This window comes from Echinops telfairi, unplaced genomic scaffold, assembly GCF_000313985.2.
Source record: "Echinops telfairi isolate 266 unplaced genomic scaffold, ASM31398v2 ScPeMD7_7424;HRSCAF=8462, whole genome shotgun sequence".
In the NCBI taxonomy this organism is placed as follows: domain Eukaryota; kingdom Metazoa; phylum Chordata; class Mammalia; order Afrosoricida; family Tenrecidae; genus Echinops; species Echinops telfairi.
In genome coordinates, this window is record NW_022111324.1 from 75298021 (window position 1) to 75315915 (window position 17895).

The window sequence follows — 17895 nt, forward strand, 5'->3', positions numbered from 1 at the left end:
TGGACAACAAACAGAAATCAAGGGAATACAAATAGGCAAAGAAGTTAAGCTCTCGCTATTTGCAGATGATATGATTTTATATATAAAAAACCCAAATGTCTCCACAAAAAACCTACTGGAAACAATGGAGGGATTTGGCAAGGTAGCAAGATACAAAGGTAACAAGCAGCAATCAATTGGATTCTTGTATACCAGCAAAGAGAGCTATGAAAAGAACATTAAGAAAACACTACTGTTTATAATAACCACACAAACGATGAAATACTTGGGGATAAACCTAACTAAAGAAACAAAAGACAGGGTTGCAGGATGGAGGCGCCGGGTGCGGTGTACAGCGGCTGAGGCGCGCTGGGCTCCCGAGGCGTGAAGGGCTCCGGGCTAGCAATTGGTGGGTCGCCAGCATCCACGTGGTGGCGAACCAGGAGGCCAGCGCCTGCGTCGTGGTGAAACTGACGGACTCATTTACGGAGCAGGCTGACCAGGTGACCGCTGAGGTTGGAAAGCTCCTGGGCGACGAGAAGGTGGATGCCATCCTCTGTGGCTGGAGGATGGGCCGGGGGCAACGCCAAGTCCAAGTCGCTCTTTAAGAACTGTGATCTGATGTGGAAGCAGAGCATGTGGACGTCCACCATCTCCAGCTACCTGGCCGCCAAGCACCTCAAGGAAGGAGGCCTGCTGACCTTGACCGGCGCCAAGGCCGCCCTGGATGGGACCCCTGGGATGATCGGTTATGGCATGGCCAAGGGCGCTGTGCTGCCAGGGCCTCGCGGGGAAGGGCAGCGGCATGCCCTCCGGCTCAGCCGCCGTTGCCATGCTCCCCGTTACCCTGGATACCCCGATGAACAGGAAGTCCAAGCCCGAGGCTGACCAGCTCCTGGACACCCTTAGACTTCCTGGTGGAAACCTTCCAGGCCTGGACCTCGGGGAAGAACTGCCGGAGCTCAGGGAGCCTCATCCAGGGGGTGACCGTGGGCGGGAAGACGGAGCTTACACCTCCTACTTTTAGGGTTCATCTCGGAGCCCAGGAGGAGCCCGCCCCAAAGGCCGCTGACCTCTCCCTGGGTGGCCGCAGCTGACCCCGTGTTTTCTGTAATCCTGTTCGTGCTGTGAGAGCGTGAGTCCCTCCTTTTTTGTCTCTCCATGGGCATCTGCTCGCCATGACAGCGGCCAAGTTTGTGGGAACGGGAAATGTGTGATGGGGGCAGGCCCACGGAAGACCTCGGGCAGCCATCGTGTTGGGCTCAGTTGGCGTGGGGAGTTACTTCCTTACACTGTGACGCTTCTGTCAGCGATGTCGTTTGTTCTGCAGCCTTGGGTGCAACCGCCTTAAAATGCCTCTCGGGGTTTAAGCAACACCCCATGGACTTGGCCCCACTGCCCTGTCCTGTACAGTTGACAAGAGTCTGATCCCTGCCAAGGGTGAAGGCTGCCAGTGTGCAAGAGAAGTACTTGTGATTCTGTGGGTTTTTTTCCCACCTAATAAATACATTTCATTTAAAAAAGAAAAAGAAACAAAAGACCTATGCAGAGAAAACTACAGAATGTTACTACATGAAACCAAAAAGATCTACATAAATGTAAGACTATCCCATGCTCATGGAGGGGCACACATTATTGTGAAAATGTCAATACTACCTCAAACAATCTACAGATACAGCACAATCCCAATCCGAATCCCAAATACATTCTTTAAAGAAATGGCCAAACTAGTTGTCAATTTCATGTGCATAGGCAAAAGACCCAGGATAAGCAAAGAACTTCTTAAAAAGAAGAACCGAGTAGTAGGCCTCACATACCTGACCTAAAAACCTTCCACGAAGCCACAGCAGTCCAAACAGCCTGGCGCTGGTACAATGAGGGATGTAGACCAGTGGATCAGAACAGAAAACCCAGGCACAAATGCATCAGCCTACAGGCGACTCATCTTCAACAAAGGACCTAGACATATCCAGTGGGACAAAGACAGCATCTTCAACAAATGGTGTTGGAGAAACCAGATTTCCAGATGCGGAAGAATGAAACAAGACTTATATCTCTCCATGCACAAAAAAATAAACTCAAGATGGATTGAAGAGCTAAATGTAAACCCCAAAGCTATCAGCATCATCAAGGAGAAAGGTGGAACAAAGCCAAGGCCCTATTGCAGGGCATCCATAGACTACTAAGTAAAAAGAAGGAGCCATACACAGTGGGAGACAAGATAGATGACTGGGACATCCTGAAATCACATCACTTATGTACTCAAAGGACTGGATCAGGAGAGTCAAGCAGGACTTCACAGATTGGGGGGGAAATTTTACAAACAAAATTTTTACAAGGAAAAAGAAAATATTCTAAAATAGATTTTGGTAAAGATTGTACAACTCAGGGAGAGGGAGCACTAGAACTGATAGTAATTGTACAGCTCACTTTAAAGGTGATGTGACCATCGGGGGGGGGGTGGAGGCTCTAAGAGAGATGTGGTGGTGATTGTACAACTCCCATTGAGGTGATTGAATGACTGAACTGTTGAATTGTATGATATGTGAATTACGCGCCAGTAAAATTGTTGGGGAAACATTTTTTAATTAATAAATATTTAGGGAATTTAAAAAGATTGTACAACTCTTCTTGATATGATTGAACTGCTGAATTGTGTGATATGTGGATGAAGTGCCAATAACACTGTTTTTCTGTTTTTTAACTAGTGGGGAGATCATCAGACATGGAAGTATCAATGCCCCCCCCCCGAGTTATTATCTTTTTTCTCTTTTTATTCAATCATTGTTTTCTTTTTTATTTTGTCTCCATTATTGTTGGTTTTGCCTACCTATATAAGATAAACATGGGGAGCAAGCTTGAGCAGAAAGCAACCAGACCAATGGGTCCAGAGGGACTTGGGGGAGGAGGGGGCGGGGGAAGGGAATGGTGAGCAAACAATGCCATAGACAGGGGAACAACTAGGGAATTAAAATTAACAATGAGTAGGACATAGAGATCCTGGGGGAGTTGCAGCAACAGCAGTCTAGCTGAGAGTAATTACCAAGAGGCAGAAGAAGGGTGTGCATGGTGGTGGGACAGGAGAAAGGTAAAAGGAAACAGGAAAGATGTGAGATGCAAAGTTATGGATAGAGGTATAAATAAAAGTGTATATATGTAAATACATGAATTCATAAAATAGAGGTATTAGTCTATGTACGTATATTTATATGGCAATACACTGAGGTAGTGGACAGACTTTGGGTCTCTGCTTAAGCCCTGCCTCAATGTAAGAACACTCTGTTCTAACAAACTGGCATTCTGTGATGCTCACCTTCCCGACAAGATTGCTGAAGACAAAGCAGGTGCATAAGCAAATGTGAAGAAAGCAGATGGTGCCGGCTATCAAAAGATATAGTGTCTGGGGTCTTAAAGGCTTGAAATTAAACAAGCGGCAGTCTAGCAGAGAAGCATCAAGCCTACATAGAAGAAGCACACCGCCTATGGGATCATGAGGTGTCAACAGGACTGGGTAACAGGCATCAGAAGACCCAAAATAAACAAACAAAAATCATATTGTTGAGCACAAGGGGAGTCAGAGCAGAGACCCCCAAACCCATTAGTAGACACTGGGTTACCCCTTCACAGAAGGGTCACAAGGAAGGGATAAGTCAACCAGGGCGCAGTATAACTCCGATGAAACACAATATTCCTCTGGTTCCTTGCGGCTTCTTCACCCTCCACCATCATGACCCCAGTTCTGCCTTTCACTGTGGGCTACACAGGAACAGGAGCACAGGTACAGATAAGAGATAAGAGCTCAGGACACACGGAATCCAGGAACAGGAATGGGGAGTTGTGATGCCAGAAAGGTAGGGAGAAAGGTGGGGAGAAGAGGGGAGAAAGAGGGAACCGATCGCAATGATCGACACATAACACCCCACCCCCACCCCAGGGGAATGAATATCAGAAATCATGGGGGAAGGGAGACAGCAGTTGGTGTAAGATATGAAAATAATAATTTATCAAGGGGTCACAACGGTGGGAGGGAAAAAAGAGGAGCTGATACCGAAGGCTCAAATAGAAAGTAAATGTTAAGAAAATAATGATGTCCCTGTTCTCCTGCTACCATGAACAGGGTACTAACCCACTCAAGGGTAGGGTGTTGGGACCAGATTTCAACCCAGTGCGCCAAGACGTGAATGCAACATACTGGCATGCAGTAGGGAACCAATAGAGAGGTCTGCAGGACTGGCCCCAATCCCAACTATGTGGACACCCATGCCTGCCCCCCTGCCCCCCAAGAAGAATGCACTTCAGAGGACAGCACAGTTCAGGGAGAGGGGCGAGTCTGATCAGAGCACACAGTAGCAAATGAAGAGGGAAGGAGAGAGAGTGGAATGCATCTTGGCCCACCAAGCCCTGAGGACAATATTCCTGCTTAGAGCAGCCAATGCACAGAGAAGGACCATAGGGCTGGCCCCACCACAAGACACAACATCCCTCACTGACCTAGCACTACGGGGGAAAACACTGGAGACAGTATGGGCATTGTGCCCGATCTAACCACACCACACCGGGGCGAAACACTAAGGGCGAGCAACAGAACAGCAAGGGGAACAAATCAATGAAGTCCCCAGGGAATACCAAAAATAGACTTTGGGGCCATAGTGTGGCACCCCATCCAACTTGACTGGAAAACACTCCTAATGGTCAACAAACAATTTATAGACTTTTCTTTTTTTTGTTCTTTTGTTTTGTTCTTGGTTGATGTTGTTGTTTGTTTTTTGTTTTCTTTTGTTGTCTTGTTTTTGTGCTCATTATTGTCTCTGAATGTCTATCTAGATAAGATAGGCAGGATAAACAATCTAGAGGAGAAAACAACGGGTGGTGGGGGAAATGAAGGGGGCTTTCAACAAACCCAGAGACAAAGGAACAACAAGTGATCTAAAACTGATGACAAGGAGAGCATAGAATGCCTGTGGAGCTTGATCAAGGGCAATGTAGCCAAGAAGAATTACTGAAACCTATATGAAGAGCGGACATGATAGTGGGACAAGAGGAAAATAAAAGGAAATACATGAAAGAACTAGGAGGCAAAGGGCACTCATAGAGGTCTAAATACAGGCATGTACATGTTAATATATCTATATATATGAAATGATAGGGAAGTAGATCTATGTACATATATTTGTATGTTAAGTATTAAGGTAGCAGACAGGCATTGGGCCTCTACTCAAGTACTCCCTCAATGCAAGCACACTTTGTTCTAATAACCCAGCATTCTGTGATGCTCACCTTCCAGACACAATCGCTGAAGACAAAATGGGTGCATAAGCAAATGTGAAGAAAGCTGATGGTGCCCGGCTATCAAAAGATATAGCATCTGGGGTCTTAAAAGCTTGAAGATAAACAAGTGGCCATCTAGCTCAGAAGCAACAAAGCCCACATGGAAGAAGCACATTAGCCTGTGTGATCCTGAGGTGTCAATAGGATCAGTTATCAGGCATCAAAGACCCAGAACAAAAAAAATCATATCAATGTGAATGAGGGGGAGTGCAGAGTGGAGACCCAAAGCCCATTTGTAGATAATTGGACATCCCCTTACAGAAAGGTCACAAGGAAAAGACGAGTCAGTCAGGGTGCAGTACAGTATAGCACTTTACTCTAGTTCTTTAATGCTTTCTCCCCCCCACTATCCTGAACCCAATTCTACCTTTCAAACCCAGCTACACCAGAGCATGTATACTGGTACAGATAAGAGTTCCCAACACAGGGAATCCAGGACAGATAAGCCCCTCAGGAGCAATAATGAGAGTAGCGATACCAGGAGGGGAAGGGGAAGGTAAAGAGAGAAAGGGGGAATCAATCACAAGGATCAACATATAACCCCCTCCCAGGGCGATAGACAACAGAAAAGTGGGTGAAGGGAGACAATGGTCAGTGTAAGATATGACAAAATAATAATGTATAAATTATCAAGGGTTCATGAGGGAGGGAGGGTGGGGGAGGGGGGAATGAGCTGATACCAAGGGCTCAAGTAGAAAGAAAATATTTTGAAAATGATGATGACAACATATGTACAAAGGTGCTTGACACAATGGATGGATGGATTGTGATAAGAGTTTTAAGAGTCCCCAATAAAATGATTTCTTTTAAAAAAAGAAAATAATGATGGCAGCATATGTACAAATATGCTTGAGATAATTGATGTATGGATCATTATAAGAGCTGTAAGAGCCCCCAAGAAAATGATCATTGAATTAAAAAAATATTTTTTTAATAAAAAGGGAGAAATGGAAAAACAAAAAACAAACGAAAACAGCTGTTCTTTAAGTAAATAAATAAAGTGTGTGGTACTCTAACAAGGGGATTGGCTCATTTTTCCATCCTGTTGCATTTAAAATGATGAAGTGGTTTCTCATTACCATCAAGAAAGAAGAGCCAAGAGGAGAGCACATCCTTTGGATCCCTGTATCCCCACGCTAGGAGCCCAGGTGGCATAGTGATTACACATTGTGTTGCTAACTGCAAGCTCAGCAGTTGGAAGCCACCAATTGCTCTGTGGGAGAAAGCTGAGCTTTGCCACTCCTATAGAGCGGTGTTGTCTCAGAAACCAAAGGGGCAGTTATTCTGTGTCCCATAGGGTTGCCAGGAGTCAGCATTGACTCGACCACAATGAGTTCAAGTTTTACACTTGATCTCTCTGCTGACCTTCCTCTACCAAAGTCCGAGAACCGCGACACCAGAAATGTTGGAAGTGGCCGAGAAGCAGTGGCAGCAGGAGCAGCAGACCGAGGGCAGGAAACTGGTAAAGCTGAGTGCCTTCGGGGACTCACTCAATGGGAAGGAGAAGTGTGGCTATATTTATTGACCCTGGAAGCGAGAGCCACAGTCTTTGGACAGAGGCTTGCTGGTGGACTATCGGGGGTTGAGATAGTTTATTGTGCCAGCCTGGCTGATAAACACAAGTGGGATTAACTGAAGGGCAGAGATATAAATGGCTTGGTGAGCCTCGCCTTTCTTGTCTCTCGCTCTGTGATCATCGGACCAGTGTGCGGCTGCCTTGCTTGTTCTGTGCCTCAATTTAAAGGCTACACTACCTGTGGAATGCCTAGCCTGTGGACTGTGTCACTGTAAGTTGAGGTCCCTTTAAGACTTCTCTGGAGCTGGGGACTGGCGATTGGGGACCTGCCTTGTGATTGGCTGCTGTGCTGACATAGCCTAGCTCTCTCTACAAATAGAGGAAGATCTGGCAGCAGACTAGACTTGAAGGACTGCTAGTCTCTCAACTCTCTCTCACGGACATGAGTTGCACTGAGCCATTTGTAGTGCTTTATAATTTAACTGTTTATTCATTTCTTGTTATATATATCTAATTATCTTTATAAATGAATATATTATCAGCAATTTGGTTTTATTTCTCTAGAGAAAGGGGGCCTCAAACTTTTTAAACAGGGGGCCAGTTCACTGTCCCTCAGACCCGTTGGAGGGCTGGACTATAGTTTAAAAAAACAAACAAACTATGAACAAATTCCTATGCACACTGCACATATCTTATTTTGAAGTAAAAAAACAAAAGGGGGAAAAACACCCGGCGGGCCAGATAAATGTCCTCGATGGGCCGCATGTGGCCCACAGGCCTTAGTTTGAGGACCCCTGTTAGGTGCTTAATTGGCAGAGCTATGCTTATCTAAATAGAGCAGAGACCAAGGGGCCACATGACTGAAAAGCCAAGAGCTTAAAACAGTCTTCTAACACTTGCCCAAGCAGACTATTCCTGATCCTGAATTGTAACTAGTTACTTCCCAAAAACCCATAATTATGAGTATGGTCTGTGAGTTCTGTGTTGGCATTGCAATTAATTCTTGAACCCAGCAAGGAAGTAAAGAGTGTTGTGGGAAGGACAATGGTTGTTGTCAAAATTAGTCAAGAAGACTCAAGGGTGGAGACATGTCTGACCACCACCTCACAGGAATCAGCCCCGGGTCTGATGCTAATGGTGAGTCTTCTGTCTCCCTCTTGTGAAATTAGAGATCAGACACCACCTCCGTGCCATTTATGCAGCGGGTAAGTCAAAAAGTGTTGCAACAAACCATAGAAGCTCTTATTAAACAAAATATCAAGGTGGGAAGCTAGTGTTTCTCCAGATAGCCTCCATCTAGGTTGACACACTCCTGAAGGTGCTGAATCCATCTCTCTAACCTTTCCCTGAAGACTCTGTGTTCTTCGGTATATACTGCCTCAAAACAGCAGTTTTGCGTTCTCATGGGACTCAAATTGTGTTCCTTTTCAATGTTCTTTGAAGTTGTTTCTTTTAGTGGGGTCGGAGGGTGGAGATCACAATCAGGGATGGAAGATGAATGGGGTAAGGTTCCCCCACGAAACTCTAGTAGCCCATGCTACCTTGAAAAATAAGCAGGTGAATTGTCTTGTAAAAATTCCTTGGTATAATTTGTCTGGTCTTTTTTTCAGCAGTTCTATTTTCAATTTTCTTCAAACATCGTCCTAGTAAGTCCTATGATCATCATATATCTTTCAAGGAAATCTATCCGTCTTACACCTTTGAAATCCCTGCACCCCCCGCCCCCCAATAACAACTGTCCCCCTTGCTCCTGAGCTGACCTCTGTGCTCTGAATGGAATTGGTCCGGCAGAGCCCTCCCCCAGAAGCCACTGTCTTGATTGCATCTGCTTGAAAGCATGACAGGTATTTTACTGAGAGAACTTGTCCATAGCCATCCACTGACTGCTGAGATGTGTTTGAACATGCTTTATTTGGAGTAATCTTGTGTAAGGATGAGCAATGCCAGTAGTAGTAGTTTCTTACTTGCCTTCCTACAGTCTCCAGATGATATTAATATCAAATTAAAGCAGTGCTCCTCAATGTATGACCCGTGAGACACTTGACCATCAACTACAGAAGAATTTCATTAATGTGGAATTCCAGTAAATATGGGAACATTCCGTTACCATAGGCCCTTTTTTAGAGAATCACCGAGCACATGCTTGCTCTGAGACATTCTGTTCTCTCTGTTTAACAACTATTTCACAAACCTATTTGACTGTGGGGCCCCTTTTCAAGTTACACCTTTTAGCACACCCTAAGATTAAAACCAGAAAAAACACCAACTCCCTGCCATGGAGTCAAATTCAATTTCAAGTTGAACTTATAGAGGAGGACCTCTCTATAGGGTTTCAGGGGCAGAATATATATTTTTTTCATTTTCCTTTTTATAATTTTATTTGGGGCTCTTACAGCTCTTTTTTTAAAATCATTTTATTAGGGGCTCATACAACTCATCACATTCCACACATACATCAATTGTGTAAAGCACATTTGTACATTCATTGCCCTCATCATTCTCAAAACATTTGCTCTCCACTCAATCCCCTGGCATAACCTTTTCCCCTCCCTCCCCACTCCCTCCTCCCTCATGAACCCTTGATAATTTACAAATTATTATTTTGTCATATCTTGCCCTGTCCGATATCTCCCTTCACCCACTTTTTTGTTGTCAGTCCCCCAGGGAGGAGGTTATATGTAGATCCTCGTAATTGGTTCCCCCTTTCCAACCCACCCTCCCTCCATCCTCCCAGTATAACCACTCTCACCACTGGTCCTGAAGGGATCATCCACCCTGGATTCCCTGTGTTTCCAGTTTCTATCTCTTATAGCTCTTATAACAATCCATACACCAATTGTATGAAGCATATCTGTACATGTGTTGCGATCATTATTTTCTAAACATTTATTTTCTATTTGAGCCCTTGGTATCAGCTCCTCTTTTTTCCCTTCCTCCCACCCTCCCACCCTCATGACCCCTTGATAAATTATAAATTATTATTATTTTCCTATCTTACACTGATCACTGTCTCCCTTCCCCCATGGTTTCTGTTGTTCATCTCCCTGGTGGTGGTAGTGGTGGTGGTGGGGAGGCGGTCAGGCAGTACATTTTTATGGAATCAGACAGCCTCATCTATCTCCCCTGGAACATCTGGTGGGTTTGTACTGTCAACCTTTCATTTAGCAGTCCAAGGCTTACCTCAATGTGCCACTAGGAATGCCTTGTCCTAGGATTAGAGTTTTAAAAGGGTGAGGTTGATGTATAGATAGCTATCTGATTTTAGATAAAACACTAGGGGCATGGACCAGAAAGGCACTGCCTTTGGATTCCTCAGAGTATTGGGCTGCTTAGTTCATCTTCATCCAGAAAACAATCACTCTTCCCCCCTCCCTGCACCATCCACATCCACTCCACCTTGTTTCCCCTCGTAGTTCAGGCCAATCTCAGTGAGCTAAGCCGTTGTCCTTTCAGCCTCTTGAGGAAGAAGGCAATAACTGCGTACAACTACATTACCTGTCCTCTACCCGTGTGCAAAGTCAATAAACACAAACGAATTTACTGTGTGAAGATGAAGTGCTCCACCATCAGAGCTCACACTGAAGATTTAGAGACCTGCAGTGTGAGTGGGTTGTTCAATGCAATTTAACAACTATTTATTTCTTATACCTCCTAAGTGCAAGAAAAGAGGAGAGAGGAGAGACTAGAAAGAGTGATGCCAAGATGAAAAAGGTGAAGGCCTACAATCGAGATATTCTAAAGCTGTAATAAATGGGGGGGGATCTTACAACATCTCAAACCATTAAGTCCTGTAATGGACACTCAGGCACATACAAATTGCCTCCTATAGGCAAAAAGGGGAGAGAGAGAGAGAGAGAGGACTGAGATTGCGTCTTGATTGAGAAGGCATTGAATAGGCTAATTAGGTAGAAGTGGCCAACACATACTTTCTATCAAGACACCAAGGAGAAGAAGAGCACAATGTTTGCTTAGGAAGTTCCGGGGAGTCTGATGTTCCAGGGACAGAATGTGTAGCAGGGGGGAGGGGGGAGGCAGTGGAAGATAATGGCTGCAGAAGTAGACCGTGTTTTTCATCCTGGCCTGAGAAACCTGGGCCTCGTTCCACACGGGAGAGTCTGCTGGAGGTTTGAACAGGGAAGCAGCATGGTCAGCTCCGTGTTTTAGAAACATAACCCGGAGAGAGACCGGAGGCAGCAGCAGCAGCAAGAGGAATGAACCCACCGTGGATTCAATAGCTAGCTCTCTTTCAAAGCCCAGTTGCCATGGAGGCACCGGCTCCTGGGTGATCCGCATGTGTGAGAGCAGAGCCGTGCGCCATAGGGTTTGCAATTCCAGTTCTGCACCAGCACATCTCCAGGTGTTTCTACGGTGGAACTGAAGGCTGAGAGGAGCCACGGACTTCTCAGTTAACAACGAAGTGTGTTCGCCGTTTGCACTGTTGTTGTTAAGTGCTGGCGCGTCAGTTCTGACTCTCAGTGCAGCAGAACCAACTACGATGGGTCCGGCGCCACCCTCACACTTGTTCTTATGTCTGAGCCCGTTATTGCAGCCCCTGCCACTCCATCTTGTCGAGGCTCTGCCTCCTTTCCGCTGCCCCTCAGCTTTACCGAGCCTGGTGTCCTTCTCCAGGGACTGATCTCTCCTGATCACATGTCCAACGTACCTGAAGCAAAGTCTGCCTTGCCTCTAAGGAGCATTCTGGACGTACTTCTTTTAAGACAGATTGGACAGCTATCCCTATGTTACAAATATCGAAACAGACTCAGAGACGCTAAGTGACTAAACCCCGGTCACACAGCAATAAGGTGTCAAAAGCCAGGATTTGCACTCAGGCCTAACTGATTCCACAGCATAAAGACCCGACAGGAGGCTACTGCAAGGTGCAGAAGAAATGAAGGGATGCAGGTAGTCAGGAAAAGGAAGAGCCTGAGCGAGGGACCAGGAGGAGGCAGACTAGACAAATGGTTTCCTGTCTACTTACAGTGACCTGGTGTCTTCGGGGAGAAATCACAGTCTCAGAGAAAAAAGACCCTGGGAGAGGCAGCAAGGACTCTTCCAGTCCCCCCCGCCCCCCACCCCCACAGTGTCTTCTTCCCCCCAGTTACCCTCAGGACCCTTGTTGAACAGCAGCACGGGCACTCAGCTTGGCACATTCCCACTGTGTCTTTATCTCCAGTGCACTTCTTGCCGGGTTACTTTCTCCGGTTTCCGCTTATATAACTGGGTCCCCTGTGCATCACATCAATATTGGTGTCATGAATTTATAATGATATTGTTATTATCTGCATGCGTCTGGCAAATGTTCGTGCATTTCTGTCAAGGACCCTGTGTAAATAGAAAAGTCCCATGAAAAGAGTTGGATGCTGTCATGACATTAATGGAATGCAGATAAAGACATTCAACCTGAGGCTGTCGTCACCAGTTATTCTCCTTTGTCATCATTTAGAATCAGCTAAACCTGAGTTGGAATCTTGGTTTTGGCCATCTAACTGAGAAGCAATGAAGCCCACATGGAAGAAGCACACCAACCTGTGTGGTTGGTGGGATCAGGTATCAGGCATCTAAGACCCAGAACAAAACCATACCCAAGGTGAATGGGGGGGCATGGAGTGGAGACCCAATACTCATCTGTAGAGAGTTGAACATCCCTCACAGAGGGGTCACAGGGAAGAGATGAGTTAGTCAGGGGGTGGGGCACAGAGTGGAGACCCAATGCCCATCTGTAGACAGTTGAACATCCCTCACAGAGGGGTCACAGGGAAGAGATGAGTTGTCAGAGTGCAGTATAGCACCGATGAAACACACAACTTTCCTCTAGCTCATTGGTGCTTCCTTTCCCCCCACTATCATGAACTCAATTCTACCTTACAAATCCATTAGACCAGAGCATGCACACTGCCACAGATAAGACCCCACAACATGGGGAATCCGGGATAGATAAACCCCTGGTGGTCCTGTAGGTTTGTGCAGCCACTATGGAAAATGATGTGGTGATACCTAAAACATATAGAAGTCAAGCTACCATATGACCCAGCAATCCCCCTACTGGGCATACTGTATACCCAGAAGACTAGGAAACAGACTACGACCAGACATCTGTGCTCCAATGTTCACCGCAGTACAATTCACAATTGCAAAGGATTGAAAACAGCCTGAATTTCATCAACTCTGGCACATACCTACAATGGAGTACTAAGCATCACTAAAAGCAGTGATGAACACATGAAGCACACCAATACATGGGAAGAGTTCGAGGAAATAATGCTAAGCTAAATAAGCCAAGCGCAAACGGGCAAATACAACATGAGTCCACTGAGGTAGGCTTAAAAAACACAAGGGGCATAGGGGAAAGCCACCAAATGTGTAAACTCCCAGGGCGAGGCCCCGGCACTCTGGCAGGGGTCGAACCCAACCCAGGGATGCACATGGCAGCTATCTAAAAAGGAGGGGAAAAGGGAAGGGAGGAGGACATGGATAGTGGGGGAACAGGGCACTAACCCACACAGGGGCAGTGAGATACTTAAGGTTTATTGTGCCAATCTGGCCGATAAACACATGTGGGCTTAATTGAAGGGCGGAGAGATAACTGGCTCGGTGAGCCTCGTCCTCATAGTTCTCTGGTCTCTTGTTCTCTAATGGTCGGATCAGGGTGCAGCTGCGTTAGCCAGTTCCTTGCTTCAGTTGGCAAGGCTCACTTCCTGTGAGACATCCCTGAGGAGAAGCCACATGGACCTACCCTGATGCAGCCCTGGGTGCTGGAGCAGCCGTGTGGAGACACCTGCCACTGCTTAGTGTCACAACTGCCAGCAGTAGAAACCAACATTAAGTCAAAGATATGGGACCATTCCTCGGGGAGATCAACTGGCAACTTGGTGGCAGGTTGATTACATAGGACCACTTCCATCATGAGGGGGCAGTGTTTCATTCTTACTGGAATAGACACCTGCTCTGGATGTGGATTTGCCTTCCCTACACACAATGCTTCTGCCAAAACATAATGTGTTAGTCTATGTAAACTAGGGAAACAAATCCACCAAAATTCATATATGTATAAGAGAGAGTTTTATATAAAGGGTAAGTGTTCATTCAGAAAACATCCCAACTCAGTGCTGATCAAGCCCTTAAGTCCAACATTAGCCTATATGTCCAATACCGATCTACAAAGTCCTCCTCAATATCACAAAACACATGCAAGGAAAGCTGAATCAGTGAACATGTATGCATCTCAGTGCTGGCAGGGGTTTCCACATGGTTGCTCCAGCACCCATGGCTGTATCAGGGTAGGTCCATGTAACTTCTCCTCAGGCATGTTTTGCAGGAAGTGAGCCTTGCCAGCTGAAGCAGGGAACTGGCTAGGGCAGCCGCACACTGGTCCGACCATCAGAGAGCAAGAGACCAGAGAACTACGAGGGCGAGGCTTGCTGAACCAGTTATCTCTCCGCCCTTCAATTAATCTCACATGTGTTTATCGGCCAGGTTGGCACAATAAATCTTAAGTATCTCAGGGAGGGTATTGTTCATGTCTCCACAGGAAAGCGAAAAGGGACCAGACCTCAACCTGGGGCACCAAGCCTCGAAGGCAACATGCCAGCACGAAGCAGCGAACTAACAGAAAGCTCTTGCACCTCTCCCCAGAAAAATGCACCACAGAGGCCAGCACTGAAGATACAGCCTGGGGAGTGGTGGGTCTACCCAGACCAAACAGAAGTAAGCTAAGAGGGAAAGAGAAAGAGAGAGAGAGAGAGAGAGAGAGAGAGAGAGAGAGAGAGAGAGAGAGAGGACCACATCCTAGCTCACCAAGCCCAAGATGACATTCCTGCTCAGAGCAGCCAATGCACAGATAGGACCGAGGGGCCCACGCTGAGACAGGATGCTACCTCACTGACCCACAGTGCTAAGAGGTATAGCACTGGAGATACCGTGCAAGTATTGTGCCTGGTTCTGCTGCCCACACAGCAGATTGAAACATGAAGGGAGAGCAATAGAGCAGCAAGGGGAGCAAAGCAATGAAGTGCCCGAGGAATCCAGAAAATAGACTGCAGAATCAATGGGCAGGATGTGGCACTTCACCAGGTACTATTGGAAAACAATCAGAGGGGCTTTTTTCTTTTTTCTCATATCTATCCATATAAGATAGACAGGACATCCAATCCCAAGGAGAAAACAATGGAGCCTACAGCTCTGGGGGACATGGGGGAGGAGGAGGGAGGAGGAAAGGGAAGGGGAAGCCAACAAACCTAGGGACAAGGGAACAATAAGAGATCTAAAATCTATGGTGAGGAGGCATACAATGCCTGGTGGGGGTAGATCATGTGAATTGTAGCCCAGAGAAAGCACTGAGAGTCGAGTGAAGGGCAAACATGGTAGTGGGACAGGAGGAGAGCAAAAAGAAATAGAGGAAAGAACTAGGAGGCAAAGGGCATTTGTAGAGGTACAAATATAGGCATGCACATACATAAAATAGAAATATAGTAAAAGGGATGTAGGCCTATGTACATATATCTAAATGTTAAGTATTAAGGCAGCAGATTGGCATTGGTTCTCTACTCAAGTACTCCCTCAACGCAAGAACACTTTGTTCTAATAATCCAGCATTCTGTGATGCTCACCTCCCGACAAGATCACTGAAGTCAAAACAGGTGCACAAGCAAATGAGGTGACAAAAGCTGATGGTGCCTGGCTATTAAAAGATAGAGCATCTGGGGTCTTAAAGGCTTGAATATAAACAAGTGGGATCTAGCAGGGAAGCAACAAGCCCACATGGAGGAAGCATACCAGTCTGTGTGATCATGAGGTGTCAATGGGATCAGCCACCAGAAGACCCAAAACAAACAAATATATTGATGCAAATGATGGGGGTAGGAGACCCAAAGCCCATCTGTAGACAATTAGACATCCCCTCACAGAAGGGTCACAAGGAAGGAACAAGTCAGCCAGGGTGCAGTAGCACCAACAGAACACACAACTTTCCTTTAGTTCTTTAATGCTTCCTCTCCCCACTCTCATGACCCCAGTTCTACCTTACAAATCCGGCTAGACCAGAACATGTACACTGGTGCAGATAAGCGCTCTCAACACACAGAATCCAGGACAGATAAACGCCTCAGGAACACTAATGGGAGTAGATACCATGAGGGTAGGGGGAAGAGGCAGTGGGGGTGGGAGAGGGGGGAGAAATAGAGAACCGCCTACCATGATCAGTGTATAGCCCACCCCCCAGTGGGATGAACAGCAGAAGCATGGGCTAGAGAAGACAATAGACAGTGTAAGATATGAAAATAATAACAACCTTTAATTTATCAGGGGTCTATGAAAGTGGGTGGTGGGTGGAGAGGAGCTAATACCAAGGGCTCAAACAGAAAGAAAATGTTTCGAAAATGATGATGGCAACATATGTACAAATGAGTTTGGTACAATTGATGTATGGATTTCTATAAGAGCCCCCAATAAAATGATTTATTACTTTAAAAACATATTAAAAGAACTTAGAAATTAAGCCCAAAAGAAGAAGAAGAAGAAGCCCTGTGATCATCCTGTATTCTTTGAGAAAATTATCTCTTTGGAATCCCAAAGGGCACTCATGGTAATCTTCTGAGTGAACCTGTCTGCCTTGAATTTAAGTGGCCCAGCAGAACACCTCAGAAGCCACTGTTTTGATAAGACTTTTTTTTAAAAGGCACCCAAATGTATTACTGAGAGAACCTGTCTGCATCCACTGCAGTGGTTGCTGTTGGATGCTCTTCAGTTGTCTGACCAATAGGGACTCTTATGCACACAAGGATGGAACACTGCCCGGTCCCGTGTGGTCGGCCTAACAGCCATTCCTATGTTTGAGTCCATTGTTGAAGCCGCTGCATCAACCCACCTCCCTGAGAGGTTTTCTTTTGTTCGCTGGCCCTCTGGTTGACCAAGCACAAAGCCCTTCTCCAGGGACTGGTATTTCCTGCTACCCAGCTAAAGTATGTGAAGCAAAGCCTCCTATTTCTCATTTCTAGGGAGCATTCTTTTTTTATCATTTCATTGGGAGCTCTTGCAGACATCATAACATTGCACACTTCAATCACATCGAGCAGTACTGTACAATTGCTACCACAGTCAGTCTCAAAGCATTGTCTTTCTTCTTGAACTCCTTGTTATCAGCTCCCCTTTATCCCCTCCCTCCACACCCCCCCCAGGACCCCTCATTTTATTTATTTATGCTGGCATCTTACACCATCCAATATATCCTTTCACATACAATTCTGTTGTCCGCTCTCCTAGAGCGGGGTTATGCAGTCATCAGTACTACCAGCTTCCCCTTCCCCGCTGCCCCCCCCTTCCCATTCCCTCAGGGAACCGTTATTCCTGTTACTGTTTCTGAAGGGTTAGCTAACTTGGCTTTCATGTATCAAACGATCTGAATTCTTTAAATGAACATACAAAAGTCTGACATGATTAATGAGGTAAAACAAATAAAAACCATAATAGCAAGGGGAGGAAATATTTATGAACTAGGGGATAGTTAGGTGGTTCATCAACGCCATCCCACACCCTGGATTTTCATCCACTCCATGTGGTCCTTCAGAGAGGGACTGTCCAATTATCTTACAGGTGGGTTTGGGATCTCCACTACAGCCCCACCTCTTCACAATGACTTAATTGCTTGTTTTTGAATTTCTGATTCCTTTTCTGGTCGACACTTTAGGATCACACACGCTGGTGTGCTTCTTCCATATGGGCTTTGTTGCTTCCCTGCTCAATGGCTGCTTTTTTGACTACAAGCCTTTAAGACCCCAGACACTATCTTTTAATAGTCGGGCACCATCAGATTTCTTCACCACATTTGCTTATGCACCCATTTTTGTCTTCAGCGAGCATGTTGGGAAGGTAAGTATCATACATTGCCACATTCTTAGAACAAACTGTTCTTGTACTGAGGTAAGATTTAAGTAGAGGCCCAAAGTCCATCTGCTTCCTTGTTGCATTTGCATTTATACACACGTATAAACAAATACACCTATATTTAAACATTCATATATATATATATATATATATATATATATTTCTTCTTCTTCTTTCCTCTTTTTCCTTCT

The 17895-nt window shown here is 45.8% G+C and overlaps 1 pseudogene; it reads left to right on the top strand.

Annotated features, from left to right (window-relative positions):
- The first annotated feature begins 309 nt into the window (after window positions 1-309).
- Window positions 310-1076, top strand: LOC101652797 (annotated as a pseudogene).
- The last annotated feature ends 16819 nt before the right edge of the window (window positions 1077-17895 follow it).